The sequence below is a fragment of the Mustela lutreola genome, chromosome 3 (genome assembly GCF_030435805.1).
Source record: "Mustela lutreola isolate mMusLut2 chromosome 3, mMusLut2.pri, whole genome shotgun sequence".
Classification (NCBI taxonomy): Eukaryota; Metazoa; Chordata; class Mammalia; order Carnivora; family Mustelidae; genus Mustela; species Mustela lutreola.
The window spans coordinates 141,806,506-141,822,203 of NC_081292.1; the positions used below are offsets into that span (position 1 = coordinate 141,806,506).

Sequence of the window (15,698 nt, forward strand, 5' to 3'; positions counted from 1 at the left end):
GAAATACTCCTTTAGAATTTTGAACAGAAGAATAGTACATTGAATTTATGAAATAATTTGGGGGAGAATCACCATCGTTATGTGTTGTCTTCTGTTTTGAGAACTGGATATATGTCCTACAGTTTTTCTTTATGTCCTTTATTGAAGTTTTATAATTCTTCCTTGTATATTCTTCATTAGATTTATTCCTAGATATCATGACTGCTTTGTTGCTATTGTAATATCTCTTCTAAAAAATTACTTTGATTGTTGGTGATGTAAAGGAATGGTATTTGTACAGGTGGCTGTGTGTGTGTTTAAACTAATAATTCAAATTACATAGTTGTTCTAAGTCTATTCATGTTTTTCTTTCTTTTTTGGTCCATTTCATATGTTATATTTTTTTCTGAGAAATTATTTAATTTTCTAATTTTTCAGTGTTATTGGTTTAAATTTCTCATTTTCAAAACACTGTATACAGATGTACTTTTTGAACATTCCTAATACCTGCCTATTCTTACCATCTTTATTTGTGCCAGGACTCTTCCCTTGTGCATCCTATAAGAAATTTTAGGACGCCTGGCTGGCTCAGTGGGTAGAGCATTACTCTTGATCTGGGGGTCATGAATTCAAGCCCTTTATTGGATGTAGAGCTTACTTTAAAAAAAAAAAAAAAGACTAGGCAACCATGTAAAATAAAGCTGGATATCTTTATATTAAAAAGCAGAAATTTGTATTTTATTAGTCTTTTGAATGATCCAGCTTTTGATTTCTTTGCTACTTGTTTTATATTTCATTTTTACCTTCATGTTTATTATTTTCCTCTAGTTTCTCTGAGTTGAGGCTTTTGTTTTCTTTTATTTTATTTTTTCTCTTAGCTCCTTGATTTGGATTCTAACTTTACCTGAATCTTTCTTCTTTTCTGATGTATTCTTTTGATACTGTATATTTCTCTCCAAATGTTGTTTTAGCATTATACCATAATTTTTGGTATGTGGTACTTTTTATTATCTTAGTTCTCATTTCCATTATGATATCATCTTTGACCCATGAATCATTTAAAAAAATTTTTAAAGTCAATATATTTTTTGTTATTTATTTATTTATTTATTTTTTAAAAAAGATTTTTTTTTTAATTTATCTGACAGAGATCACAAGTAGGCAGAGAGGCAAGCAGAGAGAGAGGAGGAAGCAGGCTCCCTGCAGAGCAGAGAGCCCAATGTGGGGCTCGATCCCAGGACCCTGGGATCATGACCTGAGCCGAAGGCAGAGGCTTAACCCACTGAGCCACCCAGGTGCCCCTTTTGTTATTTATTTTTAACTTACAGCACTATACTCAGAATATACTGTCAGTAAAATAGAGGTTTTGGATGATAGAATACATATTCTTAGATTTGTGGCTTAGTATATGGGAAAACTTAGAAAGATGATCTATGTTTGCTTGAAAAAGCGGCATTCACACCTTCCCTATCTTTACAATTTTTAAATCGATTTGGTTTATCAATTACTGAGAAAATATGCCAATATCTCCTACTATGATTGTGGATTTGTTAATTTCTTCTTGTAATTTGATCACATTTTGTTTTATATATAAGAGAAGTTGTATTATTATATATGTAATATATATTATTACATAAGGGAGTATATATTATATAGTTGCTATCTCTTTTTATTTTTATATTTACTGCTATTTATGGCAAATGACATTTAAAAATTTATAGTAATGACATAAAGTTTCCTTACAGAATAAATTTGATTTAGCCAAATAGGAAATGATTCAAAGACCAGCCTTGAGTTGAATGGTGCAGGTAGTAAATCGCTACGGAAGACAGTCATGCCAGGAGTATACCAACCAGTGTCCCCTTCCACCCCACCCAGTGACCCAACAACGATTCTAGAATCACAGTTTCCAGCCCACACCCCTCTCAGGCTTCAGTTCCACATATACAGTTCTCTCTTGTCACTTCCTCCTGGATGTCCCGCAAGGCCCTCCCACTCAGAAACACAGAAACTGAAACACGGAACTGAATCTCTTCCATCCTGTCTCCCTCCCGCCCCCGAAACACTTACTGTTTCCTCTGGATTCTTCATCTCGGGGCAAGATACCTCTGTCTTCCCGGTCAGTGAAGCTGGAAATTTCAGACCGCTCCAGCTGCATACCAAAACTGAGAACTGGTTGCACGTATGTTGCCTCCTTGATATTTCTTCTAGCTATCCCCTCTGCAGCCTCCTTGCTGCTGTCCCGACTGGGGCCGTGCCATCCCTTTCCTGGACTCTCATGCCCTCCCTTTGCTCTCCCAGTCTCTAGACCGGTGCCCTCGAATCTGTTCTCCACCATACTGCAACGTTAATTGCTCTACATGGAACTTACATTTTTGTCTTCCCCTTGCATTACGCTTTAGGGTGGCTCCCTATCGTTTGTGGGATAAAGTTGAATCCTTGCATGATACACTACATGGCGCCTGCCTGCATTGCTCCCCAGCTCTGCCCTGCTCTGTGTCGTAGCCACAGGAATAACTAGCTGTTCCCAAATGACAGCAGGCTGCTCTATGTTTCTGTGAGATTTCTCAAGCTGTGTCCTCTCTCATGAATCCATTTGCTTTCCTTTGTCTACCAAGGAGACACTGTAAGATTCAGCCCAATTAACACCTCCTCCAGGATGCCCTCTCCGTTTTACTCCCATCCATTCAGCGGACCATTCTTCTCTTAGGTACCTCCCATCCCCAGCTGGACTCCTCTAGCTAGATTGTAAGCTCTTTGAGAGCAGGGACAGTTTCCAAATCATCTCTACCTTGTTTGTTGGATGAAGAAAACAATGAGGACTTACTGTGAGGAAACATCTAGCTTCAGCACCAGTGGTTGTCCGGAGTCTCAAGAATGGTCCTTGCCTTCTTTGCAAAGTAAGTGAAGCGTCCCCAGAATTTCAGAAGCAGCCGGCAGGAGAAGAGCCGAGTGTGGGCTCTTCTCTGGTGATAGGACTGTGGGACTGCAAGGCATACATGCTGAAGAAAACAACACATCAAAGGAAAGCTTAGATAAATCATGCCCTGTAGAAATGTGTAGGACTTCCAGGTTGTTTCAAAAGAACGTTCACCTTGTTCAAAATCGACTTAGTAGCCCTTAAAATCATTTTATCATCATTTTCACTAACAAGCTAAGCCCTGAGAAAGGATAAAAGCTCATAAATGCTTCCTGAAATAAAAAGTATTTGCTTATGATACTAGCCTTGTTCTCAGCAACGCTTTTAACATCAAAGGAACGTTGCTGAAGCATTTTCTCATATTTACTTCCTTCTCCCACTACCTCTCTCTCCGTAGATTTAGTTCCAACAGATTTAATAAAAGAGCAGGACTTGGAAGAAGCATTCAGAGGTATGGTCAGGGTGAGAATGTAAGCACTTCAGATGGGGCCAAGAAAGACAAACAGAAGAATCTTGAAAGCTATTAATTTTTTTCTCCTTTATTAGTTTTAATCCAGTTCTAGATTGGAATACAAAGTATGCATCAAGTAATTAGAGGGCAGCCTAATACCTCACTGAGCAGCGCTTCATGAGTTGTTAAATAGCCGGTGAAAAAAGTTTGGAAAGGGGCTCCTTTCAAAGTACATAAAGGCTCTGAGAAGTCCTTCAGTAAAAAGTGGTTTAACTGTGTTTAACCCAGCCTTTCCCAAAATTTACTTGATTATAAAATCCTTTTGTATGGAGCACCTATTAACATGCAGCAGAGACACATCATTTGGATTAAAATAGGATAAAAATAGTCTGATTCGAGGGCAGATGTTTCACTTAGTAAAGATTATTCTGAAGTAGTAGAGAGTTAATGAACATCTTAAGCAACCTGAAAAGCAGTGTCAGAAGATTTTTAAAATGCTGTCAAGAACTCATAAAATATACATTATATTGTGTAACAATATTGTAAAATGCTGTATGATACATTAAAATCATCAGATTATACCCTATTACCCTACAATCTTCTAATCACATATTTATACACTTTACATTATATCTGCAAAATGACTCCTGTTATAAATATTATGCGTGAATTATAGAAGTATGCTATAACCCTAACGCTAAAGGTTTCCATGAAATAAGGAAGTAACATCTTTTGATAATGAGAGTAGCAGGGCAAAAGAATGGTTAAAAATTATAGCATCAGAGAATTCTGGAACTGAAAGGAAACTCAGGATCATTTTAGTCCAATCCCCTCATTTTAGATAAAAGGAAACTGACAATCATTTATGAGGTCCCCAAGTAAAAGGACAGGTGGCAAGAGTGTTGAAATGTTGGGAAACATCTGGGATAGCATTTTCCTTTATGTAAGAGGTAGTCAGAAATGGTCAAGTGCCCTAGGAAGATGAGGTTAGAATTTTGTGAGAAAGAAGTCTGAATACGAGATGATTGACATCCTTATCTATGTCAGCGAGAAGTGTGAGCAATTGTACAAGCAAGGAAAATGATAAGCATGAGACAGTCAACTAACAAGACCAAGGGATTGTGGGAGGGGGAGGGTACTATAGCCAAGAAGCTTCCAGACAGTGACATACACTTAACTGATGGCTCACAATAACTACTCACCTAAAGTAAGTAGTCCCCTATTTTCTCTGAAAACAGCCCTGCTCATCTAGAACCCTGCTCGGATCCAATTCAGCTATAGTAATGTTCTGCAGAGTATATGAGTCTCCGCGCTGAAGATGATTGAATCAGAAGTGGACAATGGCCCAACCTCAACCTCCTCTCCTCTTTGGGAAATACCTAAGCTGCGGTTGTGTCTAGAACCGCGATCCCTTGCCAGCTGTCTTCTTCCTCTTCCGCTCAAGAGGAAGCTGCCTTTTTCCAGGTTAAGTGGAGAATATGTTCTCAAGGGAAATGCTTTGCTGTCAGCCCATAGGGTCAGGCTTCTGACAGATTATGTGGCCGATTTGTCACTCACTGCCAAGATTTTAAAAGTGTCTATCGCAGAGTATGCTTTGCACATCTGTTGTATTATAAGCACAGTGTTAGCTCTCTCCGAAGCTGTCAAGATAGGAGGATGTTGCTATGTTCTCTGAAACAGCCCCTCTGGGTGATTTTTAAATGGCAGAGTGTTGGGATTCTGAAATGAGGTGAGATCCCAGAAGAACTAACAAAAACATTGAATGAATAAGTCTGTCCTCCAACATTAGCTGAGTGTTCAGTGTGCCCAGCATTCTAGCAATAGAGTCCATGTCTATTACATCATAAATATTATGTCCAAGTCCCTTTAAAATTGCTTTAACGTCTTAAACTAGTAACGGAAAGTAAATGGGTAAAAATGGTGGTATGTTTCTGATGAGACTTCTAGGCATGTTTGTAAAATGAGTTTAGGTGCCTGAAGGAATAAATATTTAAAGTATAAACAGTAAAGCCTTGATACATTTCTTTACTGATACTTACAACTGGGGCAGGGGATCAAACAGGGTTAAGGTAAAAGGGAGTGTGGAGGACCATGAGATGTACCCAGGGATCCTCTTTCCATGACTGTTACGCTCCCTGCTGGGAGTGCTGTTGGCAGATAACCTTCCCTATCAGCCCCCTGGGGTTGCCTCACCAAAGGCACGCCCCTTCCCAGGGCAGCCCATGTCCCGTGGCTAGTTGAGGCAGGAGTATAAAGGTTATCTTGCACCAGCAGCAGGAGAACTCTCAACTCCCAGGGTTTGGAGGGCGGGGAGAGCTGAGGGCCAGGCCCAAGATGTAAGCATCAGAGAAACTGAGCTCTGAAGATGAACTTTCCTGACCAAGGCAGGACTGGTGTATTAAGGTCAGGGCCCTGGTTGGGAAAGAATGAAACCCTATCTAGCAGGATAAGGACATCTTGGTTGATGGCCTTCAAAAGCTTAAGGTTTGTGGATGCAATTATTGCAGCTGGAGTCCATGGCAAGATCGAAGTGGGTGAGCCAAGGGATCCTGACCTGCAGAGAATGACGGGACGGCTCGTAGAATGTGATGGATGTGTTCGGCACACAGGTGGTCCACTGGGGTGGCTCTTGGTAGCATTTTCCAGTTTTGATGGTGAAAGGGTAAGTGTGACAACTCAGCCTGTTGGAGTGAGGGTCCGTCCTGGTCACATTACCAGGAGAACCTCTGAGATCCAGATATTCAGACTGAGGTTGATTGGACTCCAAAAAAGATGGGAAAAGAGAGCGAAGATGAGTATCAGATGTGGCCCTGAGACTAGCTCCAGCCATGTGGGCTGCAGTTTCCTGAAGGAGTTTCTTGAAGAAACTCCCACAGGGGAGTTTCTTGAAGAACACATATAAAGCCGCGAATCCTGGCAGTGGAAGGGTTGGCTGAGATGGACCACGAGATGTTCTGTGCAGCTCTCTTTTGCTGGGAAAGACCTGTGGGGTGGACAGACAGCCTCCAGATGTCAGGCTCGCAAGGGCTTGCCTCGGCTAGGGAGAGCTGCCTCATGCAAAGTTAAGTCTTTCTTGGCATTGCTTGTCCCCAGTGACCGATTAGCGAAGGAGTACAGATTGCCTGATTGCCTGGCCATATCAGAATAACATGTAGGAGCCCTGCTGGTCCCCACTGAGGTTCTCTTTGGACCTTCATTGCAGTTCATCTTCCCCCTCTGCCCATTCCTGCTTCCTTACCCTCCCTATTACAGATGGGCCAAGGCCACTCTTAGTACCTACCATACACACTGCACTCAGTCTCAGAACCTGCTTCCCAGAGACCCCACATGCAACAGAAAGGTTTTGTTTGATTGCGTATTTTGGTTATTACAGCTCATATTCATTTTAATAAAGAAGAGATACCTTGTCCTACCGCCTGCCCCACAACCTTTTCCATGCCTTTGACATGTCCTGTAGAAACCATGTGGATTTGGCTCTTTGTTTCATCATGGTGCCATTTAAATTCTTCCCATTATCCGACGTATTTCCTGAAAACACGGGAAATTAGGACAAATTGGAAATTATACCTATAGGCTTAAAAGGATTGAATTCAACATTTTTTGGCATGAACGCACTATCAGAGCTGTGTCCGTCCCACTGCATCACATCAGGACACATAATGACTTGTTGTTCCACTTAGTGACCCACCATTGCAGCATTGATCTTCTCTGCTCATGATCACCAGGTAATCTACGGAGTAATGCTGTGGTCAGATTGTTCATGGGCCTTTCTTCCAATGGTTACATCCATTGATGATCTCTGCTTGAATTTCCTTAGGGGCCGCAAAATGATCTAATTCTATTTTTCTTTCTACCTGCTTGGCTAGAATTCTTCCTAAAGGATTTCTTTTGTTAATTATGCCTCTTCGAAGAATTCATAGAGAAAAGGACCCTCTGATGGTGACAAAAAAGATTTTTTTGTATGTGTGTAAATTTGGGGGTTACATTTAACTTTGCTTTGTTTTTGGCTTTTTTTTTTTTTTTTTTGGATGAGTTTATTATTATGAACTGATAGCATTTTTTTACATGTTTAATTATTTTGATCAACTGCAATTTTTAAAAATATTTTATTTATTTGAGGGAGAGAGAGAGAGAGAGAAAGCAAGCATGAGCCATGCAAGTGGGGAGAGGATCAGAGGGGGAGGGAGAAGGACAAGGAGATTCTCCGCTGAGCCATGGAGCCCAATGTGGGGCTCAATCCCAGGACCCTGAGATCATCACCTGAGCTGAAACCAAGGGCTAGACGCTTAACCAACTGAGCCACCCTGGTGTCCCTCAACTGTAATTATTTAAAATTTTTAAATTTAATTTAAATGAGAATTTAGAAACATATAAAAGTAGAGAGAATAGTTCAACTAACTATAAGCACTTGGCTTTAGCAATTATCAAAATATGATCAATCGTATTTACCATCTCTCCACTTCCCCATATTATACTAAGATTATACTAAGGCAAATCTTAGACTTAGTTTCATTTCATCTGTGAGCAGTTCGGTATATATCTCTATGATATAAGAAATTATAAGTAAAAACAAAAATAAACCATAACTCATTATCACATCTAAAAATGAATAATTTCTTAGTATTATCAAATATCCACTGTTCAAATTTTCTGATTGTCTTTTAAAAATTTTTAGTAGTATTTTTTGGCTCTGCATCAAGGACATGTGTTGCAAATGGTTTATAATTTCTCCGTTTTTTTTTTTTTTTTTTGATACATAGGTCCTCATCCATTTCCTTTTTTCTCCAACTTTTGTTATTATTGAAGAAGTAATATAACTATTGCTGAAGAAATTTCTTTGTCTTGTAGTTTCTGAAAGTTTGGATCTTACTGATTGCATCTTCAAGGCGTCATTTAACGATTCCTCAAACCTATATATTTCCTACAGATTGGAGTAGACCTGATCGATTGATCTTTCTTTCTCTCTCCCTTCCTCCCTTTCTTTCTTTCTTGGAAAACTACTTCACAGCTAGAGGTGGGTTCCTCCCTCAGGAAGCACATGGTATCTGTCTGTCTTTCTGCAATGTGAACATCTCCTCAAGATTTGCCTCTCTTCATTATTATCTATTAAAAGTTGCAAAGTGAAACTTTTCTTATTCAACCAATTATTTTTTATTTTTCAGCTGGAACACTTCTGTAAAGAGAAAATGTCCCTCCTTTACTGTGTATCATTTATATGTGGAAAGTAGAATAAGTACTTCTTTTCCTTTATCAGTTTTCAAAACAATGAGTAGGTTCCCTAGCATCCTTCAAATGTGACTGATGTTACAGTGATTTTTTTTTTTTTTTTTTTTTGCTATCAGTACAACTTATGGATTGAAAGAATTTCAATCTCTTGCTGTTATTATTCCCCTTTATACTTAAATTGCATCAACTTGGATCAGAGGGAGCCCATTCAAGAGAGCTCCTGAGTTCTTTTGACAGGACGCTGGTGGTCTTTGATAGCTTCCTGGTTTTCAGGTATGAGCAGATATTTTGTTTACTATTAGCTCAGGCTGGGTCCATTTGGATGGTATTTTAGATTACCAGGCACCTGGCTTATCTGCGGAAAGCATTTTTTGAAAAAGGAAATGGCTATAACTTCCCCCTCGGCCTCCGAGAGGAACTGTGGATTCAGCAGGATTTCCAATTGCTCTCCTCATTGGCAAAGGGAAAACAAGTGCCCTCAATTAAGGGAAGTGCGATTACCCCATCGCAGCCTTGAGCAGCACTAAGGCAATATACCGCATGGCAAATTACACATGTCGGGCAGCGGGTCAAGTGCAGTTATGAATGCAGAGACAGAGCCATTGATCATTGATATGAATAAAGAAAGTATTCAGAAGCAGTCAGTCTGGGTTTGCTTCCCTGTCCCAGATCTGCAGGGTTAATTCTGAACTAGTCCAAGATGCAATCATGGATTCTTCCGTCTGGGAACTGCAGAGTATTACAAATGAAGAGACCAGACTTGACTTAACTCTTGACCGCCTTATGAAATGAGCACAGGCTCATGACCGTAACCGTGTTCAGGTTCTGTGGGAGCGTGGTATGTGCTGGAATGACAGCAGGGATGACCGAAGAGAATACTGATGTGTGCAACCAAGAGCCACAGTGCTCTCTGGCCACCGCGGGCAGTGGCAAAGAGCTCCTTCCCAGATGGTGAAAGGCAGAGTCCAATGGGTCAAGTCTCTTGGGCAGTTTTCCAGGCTCAGCAAAGACCTCTGACTCCATATTTATTTTGGAAAGAGGACGAGAAGGGCAGATTGTCAACATGGTCCCCTTGCTTTCTTCATTCATCACTTTCTTTTCACTGAGGCCATTCTATTAAAAATGAGTGTAATAAGCACGGAACGTCAGCATTGGAAGCCTGTAGGTGAGGCCGAGGAAGGCCTAGCTGTAGACAGGCAGCCCCTCTGAGTCTCTGAGGCCTAGCTGTTCATCAGCGTCTCATCCCCTCCCCCAAACTGGCCCTAACAAGGAGGGCTCACTCCCACTCTGTAGCTGTTCTTTTGTAGAGCCCTGAGGGTAACTCCTTTGGCATCATTCTGGGGGTCAAATCTCCTGCATCGGAAGGGCTCATGCATTCAGCTTTTCAGGACTGGAGGGAACATACGATTCTTCACAGCGAGGATCACTGTTCTCCCAAGGAAACCAGTGGAGAGGGGAAAAACCCTGATGCTCGTTCCCCATTCTTCCCTGGAGACAGGGTGTGGGGAGATCCTAGGCCCAGGGATCAGATGCCTGAGCTGGGACTCAGTTCTGGAGCTCCTGATGCAAAGGAGCGGGGACAAGGACAACAATCGAGGCCAGGTCTGTACGAGGGTGGCACCTCTCGGTTTTCAGAGATGGGGGCTGTGGGTTTTAGCTGCGGCCCTGGCGGCTTCCCTTCTTGGTTCCCGCCTGTTTGTTAACTCAGTTCTCCAGCTTTCCTAAGGCAGGCAAGCTACCAAGACATCCTTAATTCATCAGGAAATTCTTACCTTGCTGAGAAGAGCCAGAGCGGATTCCTGGGGTTTGAAACCAAGAACGGGACTGATCTGGAAATGACTCTTTCCAGGAAAGTGATAACCTGTCGCCTAAACACGTAAGCCACTAGCAGATCGTGAATAAGACCTAATCACAGACCAGGATTGCCTTAAAGCTGTGTATTCATGGAGCATAGGGTGGGCCTCGGCACTCCTGGCTGCTGGTGCTGTGGGCTGTTGGAAATTGTCCCACGGGAGCTGTCATTATTGTGTTTTTGATTTCTGAGGGACGGCTCTGCCCTATGCTCATGCTTTTCTCAGAAAGGCCTGGTTCCTGCCAGGGTTTGCAGAGCCCCTCTTGTCACCGCAGTATGAGAAAATGAAGATCAGCAACCCCGAGGCTTGGGTAAGAGTGACAGAAAGCAGCCTGGGAGCTGCAGCCAGCGTTCTGCCAAGCCCGGTGGAGAGAAAGACAAGGTTTCTACAGACAACAAATGAAACAGACTCAGTCCTCGGTGTCCACTCCTTGAGTGACCACCCAATAAAAACCCAGCCCAGGGGCAAACTCCCCAACCTGGGGAGTGCACATCGGTGTCCAGATGGTCTGGGACCCGAGCAAAGTGGTTTTCACCAGAACTGAAATACCTCTTTAGTTTTGGTTCCTCAGTTGTGTAAATGCTCTGTAGGATGGAACTTGGAACAGCAGATAAGAAGACAAGCTCTTGGGGTGCGTGGGTGGCTCAGTGGGTTAAAGCCTCTGCCCTGGTCATGATCAGGTCATGATCTCAGGGTCCTGGGATCGAGCCCCGCATTGGGCTCTCTGCTCAGCGGGGAGCCTGCTTTCCCCTCTCTCTCTGCCTGCCTCTCTGCCTATTTGTCATCTCTATCTGTGTGTGAAATAAATTTAAAAATCTTTTTAAAAAATTTAAAAATTAAGAAAAAAAAAAAAAGAAGTCAAGCTCTCACGCTTTCTTTCAACTTCACAACTCAGACCCCATTCTAGGACCTGTGGGTGTGACTCACCCCATCACTTCCACTCTTTACCCCCGAGTTCCCCTGAGCAGCGAACCCCATGTATTTATTTATTTAAAATATTTTGCGACGGAGCATTCTGAACATACACAAAAATAAACAGACTATCTAACGAACAGCCCCGCCCACTGCCACATTCCCATCCCTCAACTAGGACAACAACTAGCCCCCAGCCAGTTCCGCCCCATCCACACCGGCCCCCACTCCCTGTCACCTGCATTATTTTGAAGCAAATTCAAAATCTTTTCATGGCAGATAAGGAACTCTCCTCCTCCCCCCCCCACCCCCCCACCCCGCTTCTCTCTTTCTGATGTTTATTTTTAACATAACCACAAAACCACAAACACATTTAAATGCCATCAAATATTAATTTGAAAATCATGAGATATCCAGTTGGCTGTTACATTTCTAATTAACCCTGTTTAAATCAGTAATAACAAGTCCTTAGAGATCCTACAATGGAGTAAATTCCAAGCTTCGATCTTTTTTTCATACTTGCCTCCTGACACACATACATTTTCAAAACTGGTACGTCCAAGTTCAAGAGGATACACGTGATAGAGGTATTTCAAACCGGAGCATGTCTGGGATTTTTCTGTCTCTGGAGGCATTTCAGAATGCTCAGAAGGAATCCTCATGGGCCGGTATGTTAGCGGATTAAAAAGGCAGACAACTGTTCTGAGTAAGAGTGGGCAGGGAAAAAGTCAAATTGCCCAGAGAAGAGACACTAGGGGAGTGCATCAGGGTTAAAGTCAAAAGGTCCTGGAGAAGACACAGTAGCGCCAAGAAGGTGAGTTTTAGGATGGGAAAAAAAACACCTTGGCTACTCATCTGTGGCTCTGATGATTTTGTGGCCGTTTCTTATTGATGGTGTCACTGGCCACAATCAGAAATTTTCTGATCATAACGTAGATTGCAAACAGAGTAGCAATTCTGATAGGAGCTACAGGCATCAGAAATGGCCCAGAAACCCTATGAACAGGGGGCTGGACTGGCCTCAGTAAAATACTGAAACAACTTCTGTAAAATTTGGAGTAAAGCTCAAGTCCTTTATGATAATAATCTCTACACAAAGGAGAAACAATCAGGGCTGGGACTCAAGGATGCAGGAGCAAGGCTTTAGTGTGTGTTTTACCGATGCTGCACATTTCTACTGGGCTACCTCCAGAATTGTTGGGAGTTCTTATGTACTTAATATCAAGACATCCTAGGTGGTTGCTAATTGGAATAATTCATCTTTCTTGATATATTTGCCTTAAGTCAGCATTTTTCAGACTAGGTTCTGAGCGACACCACGTCCTTGGTGATTTTTCAAGGTCACATGAGCTTGGGAAACACTGTCACTCCATTCCTCCTCTCGGAGAATTGAAGTGCCTTGGTGTATTAAAATTCTAAGAAATCCTCTGTTGAATACTGTGCCTGGCTCAAGCAGAGACTAATTCAACTTTTAATCATGGAAAGTTTTTCTATAGGATATAGAAAGTTTTTCTATAGGATATTAATATCTCACAATATACTAGTGTCCTGTGTATAGTATAAAATATTTTATTATTAATGTGATCCTGAATTTAACTGGGCATTCTGTGCTATTATTTTCTAAGTCTGTCTCTCCATCCCACTATTTCAGTGTGAGGAGCCATGTTTGAACAAATGACCCCTCCCCTTAACCATAAATGACTGGCTGAGTGGTGGGCTCTTTATCCAAGCCCAGCTAATCTGTTTCCTTGAAAAATGAAATTAGGGGCAAGAGCACACAGGTTGGTGTGAATGCTGTCTTAAACAAAGAGCATATCAATAAGGGAAGTACTGATGATGTCAATTTCTCACCGTGAAGGCTGGAAAACAAAAATGGGGTAGATGCTGAGGTACAGAAAGCTGGTTTTTGGGGTTCCCAGGAATGTTCAATTTCTTGCTTCTTGCTCTTTCTGAAGAAATGTGTTTAACAAATCTTGAATTCCCTAAGTTACCCCAGAATTTTTATAATACACATTTTCTTTGCTTAAGCTAGCTCAAATGGATTTCTATTTCTTGCAACCAAAAAATATCCTAGTAAAATGTGATTCTTCCCAGAGAGGAATCGATATGCTCTATCATTCATAATTTGCTGTGATAGGTCGGGGATAGAATGCTGACACACATTTTGAGAACAAAGTAGCTTATCTTTAAGAATATTTAGAAATTTAGGGTGAGTCTGGGTAAATGATGACCCAGGTGAGAGTGACTTGGAGAATTTCCCAGTTAGATCCATCTCTAGCCAGGAGGTCTCCAGTTTCCAGCAAAGAAGAGAAATCTCAGGAAAATCACAAAAGCACCACACGGGCTCTTTCTCTGGGTAAATGGGCAAGTTCACTCTGCATGCCAGATTGAGGTACTGTACTTTAAAATCCTGAAGTTCCCAAGACTGGAATCCTGAGTGGAAAATTGGACCCCCCAAGGTCCATGGCTGTTGGCCTTGAGTTAAGTGTCACCCTTTGTTCTTACCATGGGAAGTTCAATTTAGAGCAATTTGGAATGATTCCCTCCAGTCTCAGGGCATCATTAGGTATTTCAAGGCTGGTGGTTAGCTTGGTAAAAACCACTTCCCCATATTAGAAGATCACAGGGACTATTGAAAAGACATCACAGAGTGTATGATTTTAAGCAAGTCATAGTTTTCAGATTACCAGTATTTTCAGACAGTTTAAAAAGTGCTTGTATCTTATATATAAACACAATCCACACAGCAAAGCTCACATTGACCTTGGAAAAAACCTCTTTAATTTAGCATAGAAGTATTGTGTCTCCTTGGGTATCATGAGCCATTCACGAACATCTTATTTTATTTTACTTTATTTTATGTTAGGTCGGTTTATTTTCCATAAAGCCAGGATGGAAACAAATAACCGTGAACCTTGATGAACAAATACGGACCTCAGATTAGGGGATGGTAGCTGCTTAATTATCATCTCTTTAATCTTGGGCATGATTTCTGTGCCATGAGATATTTTTTAATGTGAGTTTATTGTTGGTTGGCTCTGGAGTGTCATTCTCATTTCATCCTGCAAGATCAGTGTTCTTTAGCCAGATGACCTTGGAATGTCTGGAGTGTTCAGCTGCTAAACTCTGACTGTGATGAGTAGGGACAACACCAGAACCAGAAGACACCCCTGGATTCGTACACATACTGGAGAGTCTTCAGTACAAAGAGGCCACATCAACCCGCATTGAAACTACAAGTTAAAATATACATTTATTTTTTACAAGTGATTCTTTTCTGAAATGCTGGATCCAGATGAGTTTCTCTCCATTTCTCAGTGTAGCTAAGACTTTGGAGAGGCCCACTTTTGAGACACCGGGCACTAGAACATCTGTTTGGGTGATGAAGGAGGGACTGTATTGGAGAATTGTGGTCTCAACTTCTAGCATGTTCTCCTGAAGCTGATTTGTAAGTTCACATTCTCTCAGTAGAGGGAAATTTCTAGGAAAGAAACAGTCTGATAATGGCCTGGTTTTAGATGAGGAGAAAAAGTCTGCTAGCTGAAGAGATCACACACGCGCGTACAATTTGACATCTCAAAACAGAGCTGTTTAAACATTCTCGGCAAATATTCTTGGCTTTGTGTTTTGTTTCTTCAAGGCTCTGCTCTGTGGCTGAAATTACATTCTTTGATAAAGAAATACAAACATGAGAACCTTCTATTAGGTTGGCAGTCCAAGAGTCGCTAGTACCCTTGAGACATGTGTCTTGAACTCCAGCACTCAGCGGGGAGAAGCTGATGCTGTTTCTTCTGCACCCTTTGTCGTGCTTTCTTTGGACTTGGCCTGAGCTTTGGAAGAGTTCAGCTGGGTCCTGTGCTTTTCCTTTTTTTCTTTTATGCCATTTTTGTCATGGCATATGAAGAAACAGCTGTATAGAACTTAACTCTATCTTACTAACTGTGTCATCTTGGGCCACTGACTTAATCTCCCTGAGTTTCAGTTTCTTCATTGGCAAGAGGTAGATAATAATGCTTATTTCGTAGGGTTGTTGTGAATATTACATAAGAGGACAGGTACAGAGATACTCTGAACGGTGTGCTGAACAAATGTTATTTTCTTTTCTTCAATTGAACCAACTGGAAGAGGAACTAAAAAGTATTGTACCTAAAAAGGCAAAAGAAACAGAAAAGCACAGCAAAGGAAACCATTTGTAATTTGGCTGGCTGGTTTAATGGCTATCATCTTGGGGGCAGATGGTTATGTGGACTCTTTTTTATTTCGTGGGTTCTGAGAATGACACAGGCCAGGAGAATCCTTGGACATTCTCATGCAAAGCAACACCAGGTATTTCTGGAACTTCTTCAAAGTCCAAGGG

At 41.5% G+C, this 15,698-nt stretch overlaps 1 long non-coding RNA gene across 1 annotated transcript; it reads left to right on the forward strand.

The window, feature by feature from the left end:
• The first annotated feature begins 2,044 nt into the window (after nucleotides 1-2,044).
• LOC131827083 (uncharacterized) lies at nucleotides 2,045-5,349 on the forward strand. The gene is made up of 3 exons (XR_009351878.1): nucleotides 2,045-2,161; nucleotides 2,690-2,879; nucleotides 4,589-5,349. It is a non-coding gene; the product is annotated as an uncharacterized LOC131827083 (long non-coding RNA).
• Nucleotides 5,350-15,698: the final 10,349 nt, after the last annotated feature.